At 37.9% G+C, this 13,635-nt stretch overlaps 1 long non-coding RNA gene across 4 annotated transcripts in view; it reads right to left on the bottom strand.

The window, feature by feature from the left end:
• Nucleotides 1-488: 488 nt before the first annotated feature.
• The window catches only part of LOC147822059 (uncharacterized), a 53,955-nt gene continuing 40,808 nt past the window's right edge, over nt 489-13,635 (bottom strand). For all 4 annotated transcript variants that reach the window (XR_015446007.1, XR_015446006.1, XR_015446009.1 and 1 more), the window contains 2 exons: nt 7,390-7,445; nt 489-4,606 (listed from right to left, as the gene is read on the bottom strand). This is a non-coding gene — a long non-coding RNA (uncharacterized LOC147822059). The remainder of the gene's footprint in view (nt 4,607-7,389; nt 7,446-13,635) is intronic.

Raw genomic sequence — 13,635 nt, 5'->3', positions numbered from 1 at the left:
TAATCAGAACAGAAACACTTCCTCATGGAAGTTACATTATTGCCTTCCATTGGGAATGGAGTAATGTACTCCAGGGTAGTACTTATTCTTATTTTGACAGTTTTCAAAATAAAGAAGATAGTTAGCAATGAAAAGATGTTTCTTTAGAGTTACTAAAGATTTGTTTACAGTCTACTTTGGCCATATATGGGCTGTGTGACTTTGTGTAATTTAATATAAATCATTTTAACCTATACTCTAATAATGAGGGCAAATGCCTTGCAATAATTATGAACATTTTAAATTAGGAAAATTATCTATCTATCTATCCACCTACATGTACATCTCTTTGTCCTTCCTGGTATTATTCCAAGTAGATAATGACACAACAGGTAAACACCAGCACTTCCCTCTTATGACTACAGACTTCTGTTCAGATTTATATTAACAACCTGTATTACATATATAATGCATGCTATACACAATATGATATTCTAAATGTCTGTAATTCTAGTCCTTGGTAGGATGAGGCAGGAGGATCATCATGACTTCAAGGACAGCCTCAGCTACATAGTAAGTTCAAGGTCAGCCTGAAATACACAATGAGACCTTGTCTCGGGGGGGGGGGGAGAGAATGATGGAGACGGGGGTGGAGTACAAGATGCTGAATTTAAATCTCTAAAACTCCAAGCTATAAACTATGTCTTATCCTGGATGAAAATATTGATGCTTTCAATGATTTCCCAAGGCCATTCCCCTAGTAGTTCACAACTGTTATTAAAATTCAAATGCTTATTAGGGAACGGCCATGAGAATGACATCAGGGTGCTGGGAATTATAATATGATGATCCCTTCTGATACTCTATGAATTCTACTTAGAGGTGTGATGAAAGTTAATGAAGAGGGCAATGATGGAGTTAGGAAAGACTGAATCTTGGATTCTTGTTTTAAAAAGTAATTGACCAATATTCTAATCAAAATGTTTCAGGAAACTTTTCCCAAACATATTAAAAAACAAGCTTAGGTTATAAAATAAATTGACCCAAATTATGAATAAACACCCACAAGTGTTTTGTTATCTAGAACAGAAGGTACATTTAAAAGAAGATGTGTTAGATCCCTACAGAAGCTAGGCCAGATTGAGTGACCAGATGGTCGCTTCTTGGCATTGTCACTGTGTGATGAAGATGCTCTCCCACTACTCTGGACACATCCCTGTCTCTCACAGATCCTCAAACTCCTCAGGCAGGTAAGACAGGAACACTGCACTGCCCCTGACCTCAAAGGGGCAATCATGCAAGCCAGACCAGTAAACAGAAGCAACTTACAAAGGAAGGAGCTGTTTCCAACAGACTCTAGATGAACAATCTCACCAGAAGAACCAAGGGCTTTTATGTTCACTCTCGTGTCATTGGGGATCTAATCATGGAGAGATTACATGTTCTTCTCCTGAAGATGTCTAGGGGATGCTTGTAATTGTGATTTTTTTTTTTCTAAAAACACATTGGTAATTAAACACAAATAATGTCTGAGTTAACTTGAAAAATATTTACTCCCAGGAATATTGAGGGTTTTTAAAATAGCATTTACCATCTAAGTTTAATGTTTAAAAATACAACTTCTACACTTTATTTTACTTTATTATACTTTATTACCAGTACTGTAAGTTGATAAAATATCTTTTATTTGCACAATGAAGTGAGACAAGCAGTGTCATTGGTAAAACATGGGTCCAATAGACACTTCCTCACAGGAGAGAAGGATAGAAGCATAAATATAAATATGTATATATATGTATATATATATATGTGTGTGTGTGTGTGTGTGTGTGTGTGTGTGTGTGTGTATAATCTGCACCTAATTCCATAGCACATCAAGATCCCGGCAAGCTCATCACATTCAGTAAATAGAATTTCCACATCAATCTAAACATCTAATATCCATTGCATATGATAATTTCATTAAAACAAATATATTTAACAGCTAGTTGTAATTATTAATACTGGCAATTACTTAACAGACTTTAATCTTGGACAACATAAGGGTTTTGTTCTTACTCATGCTTATATTTGAAGTATATTAGTGGGAATCTTGTTAAAGCTCATGTCCAACAAGACCATCTACTTCTGAACCAAGACTGAAAAGTGATCAGCCAACCTCATTGTGATTAATTTTGAGGGCTAGAATTTTTGTAGAATTCAATGTATAAGTGATGTTAAAAAGAGTCTAAATTATTGGGAGGTCAAATCTGAGTTCATATCTCCTCTTTATTTACAGTGTGGTGCTCTCTCCCCCAACATGGTTTTTATGGTGTTCTTCTCTCTTAAGAGTTAAGAGAACTTCTCTCTTAAAAGTTGAGGGAACAGGGCCAGAGATTTAGCTCAGTGGTTCTGCCACCTGTCTGGCTAGTGCAAGGTCCTGAGTTCAATCTCTGGTACCAAACAAAAAAAAGTGTTGAGAGAACAACCCACACTTCATCTTAAACTCCTTACTCTGATTATATTAAGGGAATCTACACTGCTTCAAATAGACTCAACAACAGAGACTAGAGTGACTACACATGATGAAAAAGGAACCCATATGGTGGGGAGCTGAAGGCTTTCTGATGTCCCTGTAAGTATTCATCTACCAGTATGGATGCAAGATGGAATATGACTTGTGCAGGGTCAGAGCCAGAATATGAACTTGTTCAGAATTTGGGGAATTAAATAGCATGGAAAAGTCAAGAGCAGAGATATGAGGAACCTCAAACACATGCTATTTTAAAAATTTCAATTTTGGCATGCAATAGGCACAAACAATGCAACATAATGCAAAAGCAAAGTGGGATTTCCTAGGTGTCTTAGTACTAAGGATTAGAAAGATCTGCTATGGATTTGCATTCTTACAATAAAAGTAATATATAGAACCCTGGAAGGAAATGTTGCTCAACCCTGGCCTTCCTTAACTATACTTTCTGAGAGTGCTCACTGACCTAGGCACATGGAACAGCTAAGAATATAGGTCTGGGTCCTTTTAAGTAGGCTTTAGTGTGGTCATAATAAAATGCAGGTGATTTGTCAGCAGCAAATGGTTAGATGCCCACAGCTGGAGATGGCAAGATCTCTAAACATGTGAATTGGCTGCTGCAATGTTCCACATACTCTAGCATTACTTGTGGCAGAAGATTAAACATATGAGTCCAAACCTCTGAAAACACGAGGGGACATCCTTATATTCATCTCTTTCTGAAGATGAAAATTTAACCCAGTTTCATAAGTGAAAGCCCTGATGGCCACATCCTGGAAACAGGGGGAACTGAAGGAATACTACACCTTGCAAAAACCTTAAGAAATACTAAGCCATAACATGTTTCTGGTTGGATTAAGTTTATTGGACTTAATTTCACCCCAAGGGTGGAATGAAAGGTCTTTAGCAACGAAATGATCTAGAACAGTTTTTTAGACACCAGGTGGGATGCAATAGACATAAATTACTAAATAATAGGGGATATCTTTCCATTTTCTGATATCATTTTCAATCTCTCTTCAGAGTGCTCTCATTTTCAGAGAAGAGGTCTTTGATGTCTTTCACTAGGTTGATTCCTAGGTATTTCAGTTTTTTGGATGCTACTGTGAAAGGAATTGTTTGCCCTATTTCTCTCTCAGTGAGTCTGTTGTTCACGTAGCAGAAAGCTATTGATTTTTGTGTGCTGAGCTTGTATCCAGCTACTTGACTGAATTTGGTTATTAAGTCTAGAAAACTTTTGGTGGAGTTCTTGGGGTCTTCTATTTAGAGTATCATGTCATCTGCAAATAATGACAATTTGACTTCTTCATTTCCTATCTTTATTCCTTTTATTTCTTTCTCTTGTGTAATTTTAATGGCTAATGTTTCCAAAACTGTATTGAACAAAAGTGGTGATAGTGGACATCCTTGTCTTGTTCCTGATTTTAGTGTGAAGGATTTCAGTTTTTGACCATTTAGTATGATATTGGCCTTTGATTTTTCATAGATGGCTTTTATCAGACTGAGATAGAGACCATCTATTCCAATTTTCTTTAGGGTTTTTATCATAAATGCATGTTGGATTTTGTAAAATGCCACTTCTTCATCTATGGAGATAATCACATGGTTTTTGTCCCTGGCTCTATTGATATAGTGTATGACATTGATTGATTTGCATATGTTGAACCATCCCTGCTTCCCTGGGATGAATCCCACTTGGTCAGGGTGTATGATCTTCTTGGTGATCTTCTGGATTCTATTTGCCAGTATCTTATTAAGGATTTTTGCATAGTGAGATTGGAATATAATTATCGTTTTTGGTTGAGTCTTTCCCTGCTTTGGGGATCAAGGTGATGCTTGCTTCCAGGAATGAATTTGGAACTATTGCTTCCCTTTCTATTTCATTAAAGAGTTTAAACAATAGTGACAGTACTTACTCTAAATGTCTTTCAGAATTCAGCGGTGAAGCCATCAGGACCTGGGCATTTCTTAGTTGATAAGTTTTTAATTACATTTTCAATTTCATTGATTGATATTGGGTCATTTAGAAATTGTAGGTCTTCGTTCAACTTTGGTAATTCATACATATGTAGGAATCTGTCCATTTATTCTGTGTTTTCCATCATACATCCCCTGCTCCTGGGAAGGAAAGATCAATAGAGTATAAATGGCCATACTTCCAAAACAGCTATATAGATTCAATACAATCCCAATTGAAATCCCAGAAGAATACCTCACAGACCTTGAGAAAACATTCCAAAAATTCATTTGGAACAAGAAGAGACCCAGAATAGCAAAAGCAATACTAGGCAGCAGAGATATGGCAGGGCGTATCACTTTCCCCAACTTGAAACTATACTACAAAGCTACTGTGATAAAAACAGCATGGTTCTGCAAAGAAACAGACCTGAGGACCAGTGGAACAGATTAGAAGATGCAGAAAAAACTCCAGGCACACTCAGCCATCTCATCTTCAATAAAGGTACCAAACACCCTCACTGGAGAAAAGATAGCCTCTTTATGGTGCTGGAAAAATTGGGTTTCAACTTGCCAAAGATTAAAACTAGATTGATATCTCTCACCATGAACTAATGTAAAGTAAAAATCAATTAAAGATCTAAATAATAAAATAGAAATGCTGAAACAGCTGGAACAGAGGTTATGTAGAACTCTTGAAGACATTGGTGTAGCAAAAGATTTTATGAAGAAAACCTCAGTTGCCTGTGAACTAGCACAAACAATCAACAAGTGGAATGTCTTCTTTTTAAAAAGCTTCTGCACAGCAAGAGAAAGCACCAACAGTGTGAAGAGACAACCCACAAAGTGGGAAAATATCTTTACCTGCCTTTCCTCAGACAAAGGTCGACTATCTCAAATCTATAAAGAACTCAAAAAAACAGACCTCCCAAATTTAAAGACTCAATTCAAAAATGGGCATCTGAAATGAACAGACATTTCTCAGACAAAGAAGTAGAAATAGCAAATAAATACATGAAAAAATGTTCAACATCACTGGTCATTCGAGAGATGCAAATGAAAACAATGCTGAGATTCCACTTCATTCCAGAAAGAATGGCTGCTATTATGAAATCAACTAATAACCAATGCTGTCAGGGTTGTGGAGAGATAGAAACCCTGGTCCACTGTTAGTGGGAGTGTAGAGTGGAGCAACCACTGTGGAAATCAGTATGGAGACACCTCAAAGAACTAGGGCTGGAAGTCCCATTTGACTCAGCTATTTCCCTCTGGGTATCTTCTGCAAAGATTTAAAAGAATCATACCACAGTGATATATGTGTAACCATGTTCATAGCAGCACAATTTGTTATACCTAAAACTTGGAAACACCCCAAATGCCCATCAACTGGAGACTGGATCAAGAAAATGTGTTGTGTTTGTTTTTTTTTTATAAAATGTAGTACTATTCAGCAATAAAAAATGAGAAATTAGAGACATTTATAGCTAAATGGATGCACATTGAGGAGATACTCTTAAGAGAAATAAACAGGAAAAACGTGAAAATACTGAATAGTTTCTCTAGTGTGAGAAACAGAAAGTGTAAATAAGGACTAAAAGGTATAATAGATAATGTGAAATAGGAAGAAAAGGGGCAATGGGGAAGGGGAGAGATAGGGGAAAGGGAAGAAGGGAATGGAATTAATATGAGAAAATCAAAAAATGGAAACAAAGTCTTTGTAAATATGGAGGAATGGAGGGGTTGAAGGGAGGGGAGGGGAAGTGGCAAAAATAAGAACCAAGAGAGATTATGTAAAGGTGCAAATTTCCAATGATGAATGTCATTATATTGTATACCTAAAATGTACCAATAAAATAATATTTTTTAAAATACTAAATAAGAGAATGTGACTGTAGAAAATAAGGAAAAAAATACTAAAAGAAAATCCACATCAAACCACAGGTTGAAATTTGTCTTGAGTATTTTTTTTTTAATTTCACTAGTTTTTGAAACAAGGTTTTTCTCACTTTCCTAGATTGGCTTTGAACTTAAGATCCTCCACTCTCAGCTTCCTGTTAGTTGGAATTACTGCCATGCACCACCATATGCCACCTTGCTAGCAAAAAGCATCTAGAATGAGCTACTTATTAATTGCAGTCCATAGTACACTGACTTCTAGAACAGGAAATCAGGTGGAAAGGGAGGGGTGTGGGAGGGCTTCTACTAAGGAACTTGCAAGTAATGTGGTATAGAAAATTATCAGAAAAAAATGCTGCCACTCAGATTCCTAACACAGCCACATTGCACCAGCCTTAAGGATTTGGTCTTTCCAGGGAACGCTCTTGGACACGGACTGCTTGGCAGAGTCACTGTTAATGCTCTCTTTCTGTCAGAGGCCACAGCGGGCTTCTGAGCACACACTAGAGGCTGCCAAAGACAAGAAGGCAAGCACAGGCTAAGCAGACCCATGTACTGAAGAATGCCCCCCCCACTGCTGTTTGGAACTTCGGTAATGAGTCTCTCATTAGGCTGGACAGTAACCTGGTTCTAATATTGTATGCCTTTCTCGCATTGTCTATTTTCATCTAAGAAACATTTCTGTCACTCTAATATTACTTGAGTTTAGCATCACTCGCATTACCCAAAAACTCAGATCCACACATTCCAATACACACCACTGTTAAATAAAGTCCTCACTACTTCTTGACCCTTGATGTAAATATTCCTACAGAATGGGATCACTTTATGATGCACCAATTAAAATACAATGGAATTAAAATTTAACACTTTCTAGATAGCCATCTTATAACTCAGTCCTGGGGAAACACTGAAAACAAAAGAAATTCCTAGTTTACATGGACTTAGCAACTATGGGAAGGGAGAAAGCTCTTACTTTGCAAATATGAAGGCTATGATATTCAAGTGAATTTCATTATTGGAAAGAAACGAATGGTGTGGGGATGTACCTCAGGTGTCAAATGGTTGCCTGGGATGTGCAAGGGCCTGGGTTTGATCTCCAGCACTGCAAATAAAAAAACAGTTTTATAAAGGTGTTTTAAAATTATGCAGAAGTATCAAATACATAATAAAATACATAAAGATACTCCATTATTAACAGGTCAAACAAGCACTGGAAATGGTCTATATTATCAATTAATTATGTATAAGTAGTACAAAAATATTATGGTAAGATGCGTTGTCAGAATACTTCCCCTCATTTCCAACACACAACACCACTGTGCTTGCTGTTTTCTGAAGCATTTCCAGAAGTCCTCTTTCCTGTCTTTAGTTACTCTGTGGTGGCTGCCTTGATGTCCTCAACTGACTTAAAACACTAACTTTTTCATGGTCATTTTCATTTTGGAGAAGAGTAAGAAATTAAACTGCCAGATTTGGTGAGTAAGATGGATAAGGAAATACCATACTATTATTCAGGATCCAAAAAATGGCAAACTTTTAAATTTTAAAAATTATACAGTAAAAATACACATTGGCATCAACCCCCTCAAAATACTAAAACTGCTTCCCATCAACTAGAGGCCATTTATCCAATTTTTCTTGGCAATATGTCACTTACCATAATTTTTTCAATTTATGCATTCATCTTTTGATCAAATCTCATATTGTCTCTCTTCCAAGAGAAAGTTCAATTCACTTAAGATAATGACTTCAAAAACTGTATGGATTACCAAGATGAATAGCTCCATTAAATAATGGATGAAATCTAAAAGCACAGTATATTTCTTTGGAGTTCAAGACAAAATGCATTTGAGAGGCTATTTAAGAAAGCACTAAACAGATTATGCTAACCAAATTTACAACTGCAAAATATTTATCAGTGCTTATTAAGTGCAGTAATTTCACTAACATTACACATAATATTCAAAATGGATGAAGCCATAGATTTAATATTTCATACTATGATGTGGTTCATTATTTACAAATATAAGAATAGTTCTAACTGAGCTTCAAAATCAAAAAGTGGAAATAATCACACCTTTCCAAACAGGCCTGTTTTAATTTATATTTTTATCAGTCCCTGTTTGCAGTACATAAATTTATATTCCTTGTGGGGAGTTAGGACATGTACAAAACACATCTTAATTCTATTTTCATCCAATCACAATCTTTATACAAATGGCAAATGAGGTCATTCCCATTCAAACAGATTCAAAACAAAGTGGTCATTGGTTATTAGATTCAGATTACATTTAACATAGTAAATAAAAGTGAGATGTTAGTCTTTCTGTCCTTATTCCTCGTAGCTGAACCCTATTCATATTTATTTCACCTACTTACTTCACTGTAGGGTCTTAAATCTTCCAAAGCATCAACATTGACTGCATTTTTTGAATATGGTTGATTAAACTGCTGTGTTTTTTCCTGGGAACACTGTAACAACATTGGCAAAAGCTGAACAAAAATATTCTTCCTTGTGGCATCTTGCAATCTCATGCCAATTGAGGTGATACTGGCTTAGATATTCACTGTCAGCCTCTCATTTGGCTTTAACTTCAATGTTACATTTAGGGTTAGGGTTAGGGTTAGGGTTAGGGTTTAGGGTTAGGGTTTAGGGTTAGGCTGAGGGTTGTTAAGGTTATTGTTAGGATTAGGTTAAGATTGTTGTGATTATGGTTAGGTTTAGGATTAAGATTGTTAGGCTTACAATGTGAATGAACAGCATGGCTTTTCCACAGGTCCTTGAAAAATATAATACTTAACAGAAGTAGCTCTTATTCAACATGACAAATTTTGTCTTGAAGTTTACAGAACACTTTTTTTCAGAGGGCAACTATTCTGTGTAAATCACAGTTGATTTATTGGGATTTAGTGCAAGATTCACAATATCTATGCTCCTTAATTCATACTGTTTACTTTTTCCAATCCTCCGATTGATTCCTTTTCTTGTACAGATAATAATGAGTGAAATATTAGAGTTTTATTATATTTTAATTTATTTTTATCTTTTCAAAACATTTTACTTGATTATATATAACCAAAGCAAGCTTTTTTTTATTGAATTCATTACAAAATTTATTCTAGATTCCATGCTGATTTTTTTTTTTTTTTTTTGGTACCGGAGATTGAACTCAGGTCCTTGTGCTTGCAGCAGAAGGTGGCAAAACCACTGAGCTAAATCTTCAGCCCAAATATGTGAGTTTTTTTTTTTTCTCTTTTGGCACTGGGGATCGAACTCAGGTCCTTCCACTTGCAAGGCAGGGTGGCAGAAACACTGAGCTAAATCCCCAGCTCCATGCTGATTTTGTCTTTCTGATCATTTTACTTTTGTAAAATACAAAACAAAACCAAGTGCCACAAAGCAAGAAACACATTCCACACATATAGTTTCTAGGTGAAACACGTGACCCTGGCCAATTGGAATGCAGGTTCACTCCCATTCCTGTGGAGCCTCAAAGTGTGCATTTATCAACTGTGAATAGATGGTTCACTCAGTGAAGAATGATACACCATGGAATATGTAACACAGGGAGGTGTCGTATGTCATGTTAGATTATGGTATTTTATTTATAATATTAGAATGAGACTGAATACAGTATTTCTACAGAGCTATAAGTTTAATGGGCACAAAGGAAAATAATGGAGAAAATTACTAGTATGTAAACAAAATGTTAACAAGTTTTGCATTCTCTCATTTTTGTCAATGAATTTTCTGTTTTCTTTTTTTTTCTAATGAATATGCCTTACTTCAAGCATCATGTCATACTTCAAAATAAAAAAATGTTTTCTGGTGAAAATTGTCTTGTTCCATCTTTTAGGGTCTGTCATTAAGAAAATGTGTCTTTGGAAATGTGCTCTCCATCATGCTGATCCTAAAGATTCCTGATTTTTATGTGTGTCCCAGATTCAATCCATTTGGACAGCAGGGTGGTGGGTCCCTAACTCACTTCTAATGCCATAACTGGGGCTGTGTAAACATTGCCTCCTACAATGGGGGACCAAATGTCACTAATGATTCATAGTTTGGAAACATGGGACCCGAGGCATTATTCTGATACAAAGGTGCCTGGACTCTGAATAGGCCAAAGGATGGAATTGGGGATTCTATTTCTGACTACCCAGAGGACTACTATATCCAGGAAAAATCATTACTTTTCAGACCATGTTGCTAAGCTGGGCAACAAAACAGTGCATAACCTCTGTTAAACTGATGTATGTGAGATCCTACTATAATCAATTGGATAATCATTTGCCCAATTTAAGAGGCTGTAATTGAGTCAATGCTTTGACATCATGCTTAGCAGAGTTGTGAATGTGATAGCCATCCTGACTCCAACTTAAGTCTCCATTTCAAATTACACTTGTACTTGACAAAGAGCTTGTGCTTGGACAAAGCACTCAAAATCCACATCCTATTTGGCAGTAAACTTGCTGCAGCTGCTGAATGTTTATTAGCTCTGCTAGTCTGTGTAACTTTCTTCTGTCCCCCAATAATCTGGCATGGTTCTGCCTCTGGATAAAGAAGAGGTTTTTTTTTTTTTTTTTTTTTTTATGAAAAGGAGTACTACTCAGCCATAAATAATGAGAAACTAGTGACATTTATAGCTCAGTGGATACAAATTGAGGCCATACTCTTAAGTGAAATAAATAGGACACACATGTAAATACCAAATAGTTTTTCTGGTGTGAAAATCTTAAAGTGTAAAAAGGATCAAAATGTATAATTGATATTGTGTACTAGGAAGAAAAGATCTAAAGGGGTAGGGGAAAGGAAAAAAGTGAAAAGAAAAAATATGAGGAAAGAAAAAATGGAAACAAACACTTGTATATGGGGAAGGGTGGACAGTGTGAAGGGAGGGCAGGGGAATGGGGGAAAAAAAGAACCAAGATACATCATGTAAAGGAACAAGATCCCAATGATGAATGTAATTGTATTGTGCACATAAAATATACCAATAAACTTAAAAAAAGATTCTGCTTGCTCTCCCCTAAGCCCTCTCCAAAATAAAGCATGATTTAAAAGGAGAAATCAAACTACTTCCCATTGCCAAGAGAACTATCCAGGCACTAGCCCCCACTCAGCCCACAGCTTTAAGAAAGGGACTCAAATCTGGCAGAGTGTGATGATCTTCATTATTGTAAGTCACTCATCCATAACAGCTGGAGGCCCCAGCAAGATGAGACCAATGGGTGGACTGACCTTCATGTGGTTCCTCCTCTATGCAGCAGCAAACTATAGGGGAGGTACCCCCTGAGACCACCCAGGGCCCCATAGTCTCATTGTTGACACTGAGGGGACTGCAGAGACTCCTGAGACATCTTCCAAACTTTCTGCATTATAGGTGGTCTGGTCTGCAGGGAAGAATCCTTCTGATTCTGGTGGGGAAAAATAATCCTTGAGGAAAGTGTTCTCTGGGTCCCTCCTAAGGTCACCAAAAAGACTGAGGTGGCCTTCTGGTCTGGGCTTGTCTTATTTGGACTTGTTGCAAGTCAGCTAATTTGTTAAATCCCCAGTGATGGGTGTGAAATGTGTTCAACCTCTAAATGATTACTATTTCAATGGGTAAATGAATGAACACAGAGTAAACTACAGAATCTTCTCTGTCTTCCCCCCTGACAATGAGGAAGTTTCTCCATCAGAGTTAAGGGGTCTGAATGAGGTCACACTGTGGTTCATGGGCACATCTAAGAAAGGCCTAATGGGTGCTGACATGATGAGATAAATTCACCCTAAATCCTGGGTCATCCTTAAAGTACCTTTGAGGCCCCAGCCAGTCAACTGGCTGAGTGGTTCCTCCCACAGAGCTACACCACCTTCCATTGCCTGTTGAGATATCATTCAAGGGTGCACCACATAAACACTAAGGCTTCTTTCTCTATGTCCAGGTGTCTTCTGTTTGTACTTGTTCTTTCTGTTTCTAATCTTGGCAGCCTCCTACCTGCCCTGAGTCTCCCTACCATGGGGTCATCATCTTCACAACCTGTGACACCCATGGCCTTCAGGCTGTCAGTTCTGCAACAGTCATAAGGTAAGGAAGTCCTCCCCTATCCACCTCCATATACCCGTGTTTTGCCCTGCTCTCCTATCCTTTGAGACCCTCCTACCACCAACTCCCTCTTTTTTCTCTACTTCTCTTGCCACCTCTCCCCCTATAGGAGAGCATCTCCCAGTCAGGCAGGAAGTCAGCACTTCAGGAAGATGCAATCCAGAGACTCTCTTGCCTTTGAGCAAGGCCCATCCTCTCAATGGGGCAGGCCCAGGAACCAGGCCATCCTGGTATAGATTCCTGTGTCCACTTCTGACCTCTAAAACTGGATAACTCAGAGTCTACCATTCTCTGAGAAACCCATGGTTCTGTTTTCTCTGATAGACTCTATCTCTAGGACTCCTCTACAAAACTGGGATAACTGTCAGCAGTTGTTATTGATCCTGTTCACTGCTGACAAATGGGACAGGATAAGGATTCAGGATAGAAAGATCTTATAGGTCAGTCATGAAGAGGAGGAGGCCAAGGAATTGCTGAAACAATGTTTATCCTTGGAACACCCTGAATGGAATACAATTTCCTCAGGGTTAACACAGGCTTTCATCACTTTTTACAGAACCTGTTGAAGAGGATTTGAGCAGTAGTTTGGAAACCCATAGATCTGCCAAAAGCTACTGATGTAACACAGGGACCAGAGGAGTCCCCCACTACATTTCTGGAGTGCCTCAGAGAGGCCTTCCAAGTTTATACCCTGTTCGATCCCTCTGTTCCAGAGAACAATAGAGCTATAAGTTAGGCTTGTGTTACTCAGTGTGTACCTGATATTATGAGAATATAACAACAACTGGAAGGATCCCAAGGAATGATCCCACCTCAGCCGTCAGAAGTAGCTTACAAGGTGTTTGATGATAGGCATTAAGAAAAACAAAAATTGGCCACAGTTGTGGCAGAAAGATCATCTAGAAAACAAGCAAAGATCTTGGGATCCACCATCAGAGGAACACATCCCCAGGAAACCCAAAGGGTGGGTGCCAAGAAAGTCAGGAGGACATCTGGCATTGGGCAGAACTCACTGTGCCTATTGCAAGGAGGAAGGACACTGGAAAAATGAATGCCCCCACAGGTCCTCTGCCAATATTCCTACCCTCATCTGAGGGAAAGGAGGATTCTGACAGAGGTTTCCAAGGCTCCTTCTCTTTGGTGCCTTGGAGCCCATGTTAAATGTTGAAGTAGGGGGCCAAATGGCCCATTTCCTGGTGGACACTG

This window comes from Heterocephalus glaber, unplaced genomic scaffold, assembly GCF_053883595.1.
Source record: "Heterocephalus glaber isolate CG9 unplaced genomic scaffold, H.glaber_assembly_v1.0 deba00001673, whole genome shotgun sequence".
Taxonomy (NCBI): domain Eukaryota; kingdom Metazoa; phylum Chordata; class Mammalia; order Rodentia; family Bathyergidae; genus Heterocephalus; species Heterocephalus glaber.
The sequence above is the reverse complement of the archived record's forward strand: the minus strand, read 5'-3'. Positions and strand labels throughout refer to the sequence as shown.